The 8,964-nt window shown below is 43.1% G+C and overlaps 1 protein-coding gene across 3 annotated transcripts in view; it reads left to right on the top strand.

Annotated features, from left to right (window-relative positions):
* The first annotated feature begins 1,693 nt into the window (after nucleotides 1-1,693).
* VIT (vitrin) overlaps nucleotides 1,694-8,964 on the top strand; it is a 99,224-nt gene continuing 91,953 nt past the window's right edge. For 2 of the 3 annotated variants that reach the window (XM_047744054.1, XM_047744055.1), the window contains exon 1: nucleotides 1,694-1,942. The gene's annotated coding sequence lies outside the window, so the exon portion shown is untranslated. The remainder of the gene's footprint in view (nucleotides 1,943-8,964) is intronic. The other variant, XM_047744056.1, reaches the window with a different exon arrangement.

The raw sequence follows: 8,964 nt of genomic DNA, 5'->3' as shown, positions 1-8,964 counted from the left end.
GAGCAGAGAGCCCGATGTGGGGCTTGATCCCAGGACCCTGGGATCGTGACTTGAGCCAAAGGCAGAGGTTTAACCCACTGAGCTACCCAGGCACTCCATTGTGCTTAATTTCTAAATTGAAATTTATCATAGGTATGTCCATATAGGAAAAAACATAGTATGTGTAAGATTCAGTACCACCATCAGTTTCAGGCATCCACTCGGGGTCTTGGACTATGTCCCCCACATGAGGGGTGACTACTGTAGTTCCAAAAGTTTTCATCACCGCACATCACTGCTTTTAACTTGCGTTTCTCTTTGAGTATCTCTTTATATGCGTTTCAATACATTTGCATTTGATTTCTGCCTTATTCACAAGAAAACAAATTAGTGAAAGAGAAGAAACTCCAAAGAAATATAGAAGCTAATAGCACAGTTGCCTCTGAAACACACAGCCTTGAATTTGAATCCCAGTTGTTACCTTTCTGTCTGGGTGACCCTGAAAAGTTACTATCTCTTTGAGCCTCAGTTCTCTTATCTGTGGAATGGGAATAATAGTACTGGCCTCTCCAGGTTCTTCTAAGTATTAAATGAGGTGATATACATAGAGGGTTATCACCATTCCTAGCAAAAGTAAGTTTTCAATAAATGGTTATTATTATTATTATTATCATTATTAATTCGGTTTGGGGGTATATTTCATCTGAACCTTCCCTGACCCCCTGATGGTGGAATCAGATGTCCTCCGTATGGGCAACACCACCTTTACTACAAATGGTCTTAGGCTCAGGGTTTTGTGAAGGAAGAAACAGGACTAAAATAATTTAAATGCAGAACCAAATGGAGGGGGGAAAGTTAGATAGCGTTGTAGCCTTAATCTTAAATAAGGAGCAATGTCGGTGCCCACAGATAGGGCTGCTGGGTGTGAGGAGTCTGCTTCGGGCTGCGGGAGTGCACATTCCCCAGCAGGAGGAGGAATGGCTCTGTGCTGCCTCCCGCCCTGCTGGAGAGAAGAGAAGATGCTCGGTCCTACTGACGTGCATTTGAGTCTCAAGGAGTGCCAGATGTACGTGTCCTGTGTTTTTTTTTAATGGTGCGAAATGCTCATGCACATGGATGTTTTGAGTCTGAATCCCCTCCATTTAATTGATGACACCAATAATAACTAAAATCGGCAGATTTCACTTAAGACGTGAATCACCATTAGTTTTTTTGAAACGTGAGTCAGGTTTTGTTTCCCACTGTTATTATCTTGTGTCCTGTTACTGGCAGTATGGACTACAGTCATTCATTAAGCTTGCCAAAACACAGAAAGGACCGAAGCCAGTTAACCAAAAAATAGCATGACCATGTAGGAAAAGTAAGTGTTTTCAACTCTAAGAGTGAGAGCCCAGTGGAACCAGCTTGGTGGTATTGGCACCTTGTTCTTTCCTTATGCAGTTTAATCAGCTGTTCACTGGCATTTGAAAAAGAAAGAAAATTTAATTGCCCCATGTAAGTCCTTTTTAAAGTATATGTTTTATTTCCCATTTTATCAAGGCACTTCTCTTCCACTTTTTAGAATTTCTAATTATAGAATTTGCTTACTGAAAATGTGTGCTTTAGGCTAGAAAAGAATATTTAGAAATCCTTACCCCAAAGAAAAGCAAGTGGGAGTGGAAATTTGAAAGAGGACCGCCTAATTCAGCACTAAAACCAGTGTGAGAAGCAGTGTGTGAGTGTGTGTGTGAGAGTGTGTGCATGTGTGTGTGTGGCTAAAATGTGCTTTTCAAAGTGCTGAGAGGTTGATGGGAATGTTTGATTAGCTCCTCTGAGAAAAGAGAAAAGTTGCTTGGACCTCTTCTTGTTTCTTCTTTAGAATAATTTGGATGGGATTTGTGATGCAGAAAAGCTTAAGGAAAAAAGGATATCCATTCTGTGTGGTGGAAAATTTTTGAAAAAAAAATTGCTCTCTTCAAACAAGGTATGTCTGATGAATTACTAAGCTATGTAGATAGTTTGCTTTCCATTCCTTATTATAAAACCTTAAAATGTATTTGTCATGAAGAAACTGCAATACATACCTTGACCAAGTAATCAGTCTGTACAAATTTTAGTCTCAGGAGAATTGGGAGGGGGTGGTGGGAGTTGACATCCTTGTAAACGACTAATATTATGATTAACTATAGATCATATTATATATATATAGATCATATTATATATTATCATATATAATATTAATTATATATATTAGGTCAACGATAAATGAATTGTGGTGCGATAAAATTAGAACAAGATCTTTCACTGTATTTTTAAACCAATGTTATTAGGGTTAAAACAAGTTGGAAAGTATGACATGAGTCTCTTTGTTACACTGTCTTTTTTTGTACCTTGCTTCCTCTATGGAATATGATAGCAATGTAACAAATTGCTTCCAACAATATATGAAAAGCAGTATGAGAAATGGACACATTGATGCTAAGTGAAGAGAAATGATTTTAGTGTGGATCTGAACTTCTCTCTACTCAGATCTCGGTGGAATGTGGCTAGTTGTACAATTCTGTATCTTGTTTCTACTGGAAGTGTTTCTTAGGCTGAATGCTTCTTTAACTGATAAGCCCGAGAAAGGGCTGGTATTGTTAAGTCTACTATTGTAGCTCGACTTTGCCTAGGGAAACAGAGTACAAAATCTCTTTTAAGCATGATTGGTGTCAAACCAGCATAAACATGAAATACATGCCTCAAGCCCAGGTTAAACAGAGAGGATAAGATTGAATAGTTAGACTCAATGGTTTGTTCTGAAAAACCCAGGCATCTTTGCCATCCTCAGATCGAGAGGAGAATTCCAGATTTTCTTTGGTCTTATTGTAAAAATAAAACCAGGCATTCTTGGCCGTGGAGGTTATTCAAAAAATGTGAGTGCTAAGAAAATAGCATTTTGCCATTACGTTGCGTGGCAATAAATTTGGAAGTTTTGGTGGTAAAGTTCTGAGGTTGTTTTTCCCTCCGTCTCTTGAAAGATGAAAACAGCCTGCAGCGAAGCAAGATCAAACACTATTTGTTTGTGTATTTTCTCTCTTATGTGTGTTAGCTGCGAGTGGTGGCTACGCCTCCTCCGGTAGGAAAGCTGGACGCGTCTGTCTTTTATTTATTGAATTAAAATACCCTCTTTTGTAAAAGGGCTTTAGACAGAGAATTGAGAGACTAAAGGGCTGCATTTTTAATTGCAATGTGCCGGTTTCCCAGACTAAGCTTGATTTAAATATATCTTACACCTCACCCCGGAAAGGAAACACCTAAAGAACGTTGGAAATGCGTAGGATCTATCTTTAAATGGTGCTATCTCCAGGGATATCATTTAGAAGATCTAGTTATCTCTTTGGCCAAGTTCCTGATTACAGGAAGATAGTTTCTTTAAGGAAAAAAAAGGCCCTGGGTTTAAAATGGTTTATGAACAGCATCGGGAAAACAGAAATGCTTGTGCTGTTCTCGTCTGTGGTTCCTGCCAGACGTACAGGCACGCAGGAAAGCAGTAGGGGTAGCGCACTATGAGCCTACAGTCCTATAGTACAGTACTGGTTCTTACTGCCTGGCTGGGTCACCCCGGGAAAGGGGTGCAACATTTCCTGACTTGCTTCCCCATCTGAAAAGGAGAAATCGCAATGCCTGCCTTCATCCCTCCCACGGTGGTCATGAGGTTCAATGTTGATTCCCAGCTCCAATAGGGTTTTGAAACGTGTCAAGTTCTATAGACATGTTATCTGGCCCTGGCCCCTTATTTAAAACCAGATTACACTGAAAGGAGTCACTGGTCTCAAAATAAATGTTTCATGGCTTCCGGGATGTTACCTGTGGCCACATGCGTAACTTCTCTCCTTGCTTCCTTGGAAGCAGAAGCCAGGGAGCGCTGGCAGTGCGTGATCTCTCAATAGAAGGGCATTCCAGCTGTGTGATCTTGGGGAAGATACTCCACATCTCTGTGTCCCCATTTCCTCACATGGGAAATGAGGAAGTTGGACAAGGTAGTCTCTAAGTTTCCCTCCTAACGCTATGGTCCTGCGCACTGGGACCTCTCCAATATCAAGATGTGACAGGCCTCTATACATTACAAAGTAAAAAGTATCAAAATGGGGTTTGGAGCCTGTGGTATATTTAAAATATTTATATTTACCTAACAACTTTTTGGTATATATGAAAATGAAATGTTGGGGCACCTGGGTGGCTCAGTGGGTTAAAACCTCTGCCTTCGGCTCGGGTCATGGTCCCAGGGTCCTGGGATCGAGCTCTGCATCGGGCTCTCTGCTCAGCAGGGAGCCTGCTTCCCCCTCTCTCTGTCTCTGCCTGCCTCTCTGCCCGCTTGTGATCTCTGTCTAACAAATAAGTAAATAAAATTTAAAAAATTTTTTTTAAAAATGAAATGTAGCATAACTGCATATTATATAAATGTAACACAATGGTGTAGATATGTATATAAATGTTATATATCATATTACTATATTATTATATATATTACTATATATGTTAGCTATATATGTTACTAAGGACAGTGTGGTCTACATTGTATAACAGACTTCTTTCAGTTTTCTGGTGCATTTCTATGACTATCTGTGAACCCTCATGTGGAGATAATATCAAATATCTGAACTTAAGGCCTTCCATCCAAGGCCAAGGCCAAGGCCTTGCACTGTGTAGATACTCTGGGAGTCCAACAGAAGGATCCGCCCCCCCCTTTTTTAAAGATTTTATTTATTTATCTGACAGAGAGATCACAAGTAGGCAGAGAAGCAGGCAGAGAGAGAGGGGAAAGCAGGCTCCCTGCTGAGCAGAGAGCCTGATGCGGGGCTCGACCCCAGGACCCTGGGATCATGACCTGAGCCGAAGGCAGAGGCTTAACCCACTGAGCCACCCAGGCGCCCCAGATCCAGCCCTTCTTAAATGTGTTAACTTCGGCAAGTTACTAAACTTTCTTGGGCCTTGATTTTCTCACCTGTAAAAGGTGTCTGTTATTAGCGCCTACCTCATAGGGTTGTGGTAAAAAGCTCCCGTTGGTGCTTGGTACAATGTCAGCACCCAAACGTTAGCAAATGTTTTCTTTATTATATGTGTCTGGAAGGAAAAAATCTGATCGGCTGTGAAACAAAGCGATCTTAATATCCTTCAAACTTTTAAACATTAACTCTGCGGCTGTGGGAAGCAAACAGATTTGAGAAATTATCTGATATTAATGTAATTATTAGAAATGTGTTGCCATTTCATCCTCCAGAGGATGTGAGCTAATTCATCAACCAGCAAATGATAAGCAACAGAATGCCTAAGAATGGGTCCCTTTGTGGTCTGCAAGAGGTGGCGGAAATCCTGGCCCTCTGAGCATGCAGAGAGTGAGCTAGAGAATTGCCCAGGGAACCTGCTACCTTCTACCGGTATGACAGGTCCTTGTGCGTGTGGCAATGAGCAGCTTCTGCGAGTGCAGAGAATAGGTAAAGAAAGGAGCAGTAGAGCAGGACACATTTAGGCGTGGCGTCAGCAGTGGCCGTCGGATATAGTGCTGGTTGCTCATTTTTAATGAAGCTGCAGGAGTTCATGCCAATGCCAGCTGTCAGCCCAGATCCAGCCCTAACTCCTATCACTTGCCTGCATCCCTGGGCTCCCCGGCAACCAGCCTCGACAGTGGTGGACCTGTACCCCACTGGCCCAACTCCCGTCACCAGCCTCGACTTGCCGTCACCACAGGCAAGACCCTGCGACCATGGGAGTGCATGAGGACAGTCAGGGGCGACACCTGCTAGTGCACAGCAGTGGGGCCTGGCCCTTGCCCTGAGGTCAGTCTGTACCTGGCCCCTGCGGCCACCCAGTCCCCTGCTGCTGACCCCTGCAGCCCCTGGGTGCACATCACCACCTCTGGCCCTCACCACCACCTGCCCCGGTCTCCAGCCTCGGGATGCTGAGGCATCACTAAGACACAAACAGCCCTTGCAGATACCCTCAATGTGCTCACCCAGGACTACCCAGTTGCCAATGTTGGGGACCCCAGCACACCTTCCTGGACCTGGAGCCACTGCAAGCCCCACTAGACCAAAGGTCACAGCCTTGCCGGCATGCCTCGACCCACCAGTGAGGTCACCTGACTGAAGCAACCTTCTGTCACTGAAGTCAGGCCATAAAGTCTAGAAGAGGTAACTGGACACCTTCGCAAAGCTATGAGCATCATGAAGAACCAAGAAAAAAAGGAAACACAGGAAACCTCTAGTAACTGACCCTCAAGAAATGGAGAGACATGAGCAACCTGACAGAGAATTCACAAGTGAGTACAGCTAACGAATTTAATGATTCAGGAAAACAACACAAGAACAAAACAAGTTCAACAGACACAGACAGCATAAAAAAGAACCAAACAACTTTTGGAACTGAAGCATAAAAATTAATTTAAATTAAATTAAATTAATTTGAACACACACACACACACACATTTAAGTCAGTCTGAGATCACCTAGGTGAGTTCTGGTTTGCAGACCAGGAGGTGAAGGACCAAAATCCAAGGAGATTCCCAGAGCCCCACCTTCACAATGGAGCAAAGACTATTTTGGTCTTGTTTATTACATTTTTCTGCAGTTACCTCACCTGTTACACAAACAGTTGTGGATACGGGGTTTAGAATTTGTTTTTAATCAACTGGAAAACTTTTCCACTTCAACAGACTGCAAATCTTAAAGAAATCTCCTTAGAGACATGTATCTGAAGTGCTTGGGGCTGCCTTGGGAAGGCACAAAGCAGGCACCAGGCGATGCTCCGAGCTGAGACCTGTGAGAGCTACACGTCATGTGGCAGCCTGCACCGGGCAGCAGGTGTTGTCGCTCGGCTGAAATCCATTGCCACATTCCAGCGCTAATATCCTGAGGGAGAAAGGTGAGCTGAGATCATGGGATGCCAAAGTCCTCTTCTACAAGCCACAGGTCTTGGAACAAAAGGAACACTAGTCTGGTTTAGATTCAGTTTAGGAACTACTTTCGTGTTTGTGTTTTATTTTGGTGTTACAATTTTATTTATTTATTTATTTATTAAGATTTCATTTATTTATTTGACAGACAGAGATCACAAGTAGGCAGAGAGGCAGGCAGAGAGAGAGAGGACGAAAAGTAGGCTTCCTGCTGAGCAGAGAGCCCGATGCGGGGCTTGATACCAGAACCCTGGGATCATGACCTGAGCCGAAGGCAGAGGCTTTAACCCACTGAGCCACCCAGGTGCCCCTGGTGTTACAATTTTTAAAAAGGCATAGGCTCATTTCTGCTTCCTATTCTTTCACTAGGTGCTTTTTCCAATTCTTTTTAAAAATGCTAGCTATCACTCCTCAGCCACTTGATTGGTTCAGTTGTCCTACAGTCATCTAGAAGATTTTCATGAGAATGGGCTAAAGATCCTATAAATCTCCGAGAGAGAAGGAGGGAACACAGGTGTAGAATCACTCCATTTGAGGGCCCTAGAAGAATTGAGGTCAATAGCAATCACAAACCCAAGTGGTTCTTTTACCAAGAAGTCCCAGAATTAAGTCACAATTACCCTGGGCAGTGTCTTGTTGAGAGAGACTCAATTGGTTGCCTTGACTCCATAGAGTTCGTTCAACTAGAGTCTACACTCGCCCTATTTGCAAGTGGGTGGAAACAAAAATGATGAGGATGATGATGGTACTCATGACTCATCACCACGGAACAATAAAAAATCATATTTGCCAACACCCATACAGACACTGTGTGACAGACACTGGGTTAAGCCCTCTTCATGAAGTCACTTATTTAATCCTAACAGCAACACTGTGAGGTAGGTTGTAACCATTCAGTAACCAGACTGACTCCTGAGACACTGAGAAGTTGAGTAAGTTGTCCAAGGTCACACAGCTAGTAAGTGACAGAGCTCAACCTCAAACCCAAGTAGTCTCTTCCAAAGCTCACATTCCTAACCTACCAGGCAACGAGTACACATGCTCCTGGTTTTTCTGTCACCACACCAAATTAATCTTTGCCATCCTTGAAAACATCACTTTCAAGCCAAGTAAATTCCAAAGAAACTATTCCCTCTTGCAAGTAGAGACACAGGAGTAATCCTGAAGGAGGGGAGTGAAGGTGTTTTATTTCCATCATTCTTAGATGAGCTCCTGACTTAAGGACACTTGACAGGTGTGTTGGGCAGACCTGACTCCCAGGGGGAGGCTGAGGAGCAGACCTCATTATCAAGCCCTAGAAGTAGCCAGTCTCCCAAAATTGTCCTTTATCTTCACTTCAGGGCTAAGTTAGCAGCAAGGCACAGAAGGAAACTTGTTTCCTAATGACTCAGACTTCTTCAGAGAACCATGTTCCCCGATAAGGGTCTCTACATTGACAACAGTCTAGTAAAAATTTCTCAAATTCCTTCCTTCAGTGAGAGAAAGGCTAAAGTTTTGTGTGGACATGTGGTAAAAATTCATAAAAACCACCCTTCAGGCTATAGTGAAAAGGGACTCTGCATTCTTTCTTCTCAGATTCAAAAAGAAAAAAGAGAGAGAGAGGGAGAAACTATTCCTTCAGGGGAACCCAATGTATATTTTCCAAGAGATCAGGCCACTGGCATCTCAACGCTAAGTGAATTCTGTCCTCGGGCTTCCTCTGTGTCACAGACAGAGAAAACAGGCTTTGGAAGTAAAGGTGCAAGTCAGCTTGCCTAGACTGGCTTTGCTTGTACAATAGAGTGAGTGAGTCTATAGTCCGAAAGGTAAAAGGAATTTGGGGAAGAAGAGATAACCCTGAATGACAGGAACAACAAGTATTTATTGGGCTGCCATCATGTGCCATTATAATTCTACACGCTCAGGAAGAAGAGTGAACAAAATAGGCTCCATTCCCCTAGAAGAGTGCCAATCTGGGGAGCACACAATAAACAGATACACATGAGAGCTCTGGTGGTGTTATGGGCTGTGAAAGACCTAAGACTGTAGACTTAGGGGGCCAGACAGAGCAGTGAGATGAAGTGATGATTTGC

The sequence above is a fragment of the Lutra lutra genome, chromosome 9, assembly GCF_902655055.1.
Source record: "Lutra lutra chromosome 9, mLutLut1.2, whole genome shotgun sequence".
NCBI lineage: Eukaryota > Metazoa > Chordata > Mammalia > Carnivora > Mustelidae > Lutra > Lutra lutra.
Note: the sequence above shows the minus strand (reverse complement) of the source record. Positions and strands in the feature narration are given on the sequence as shown.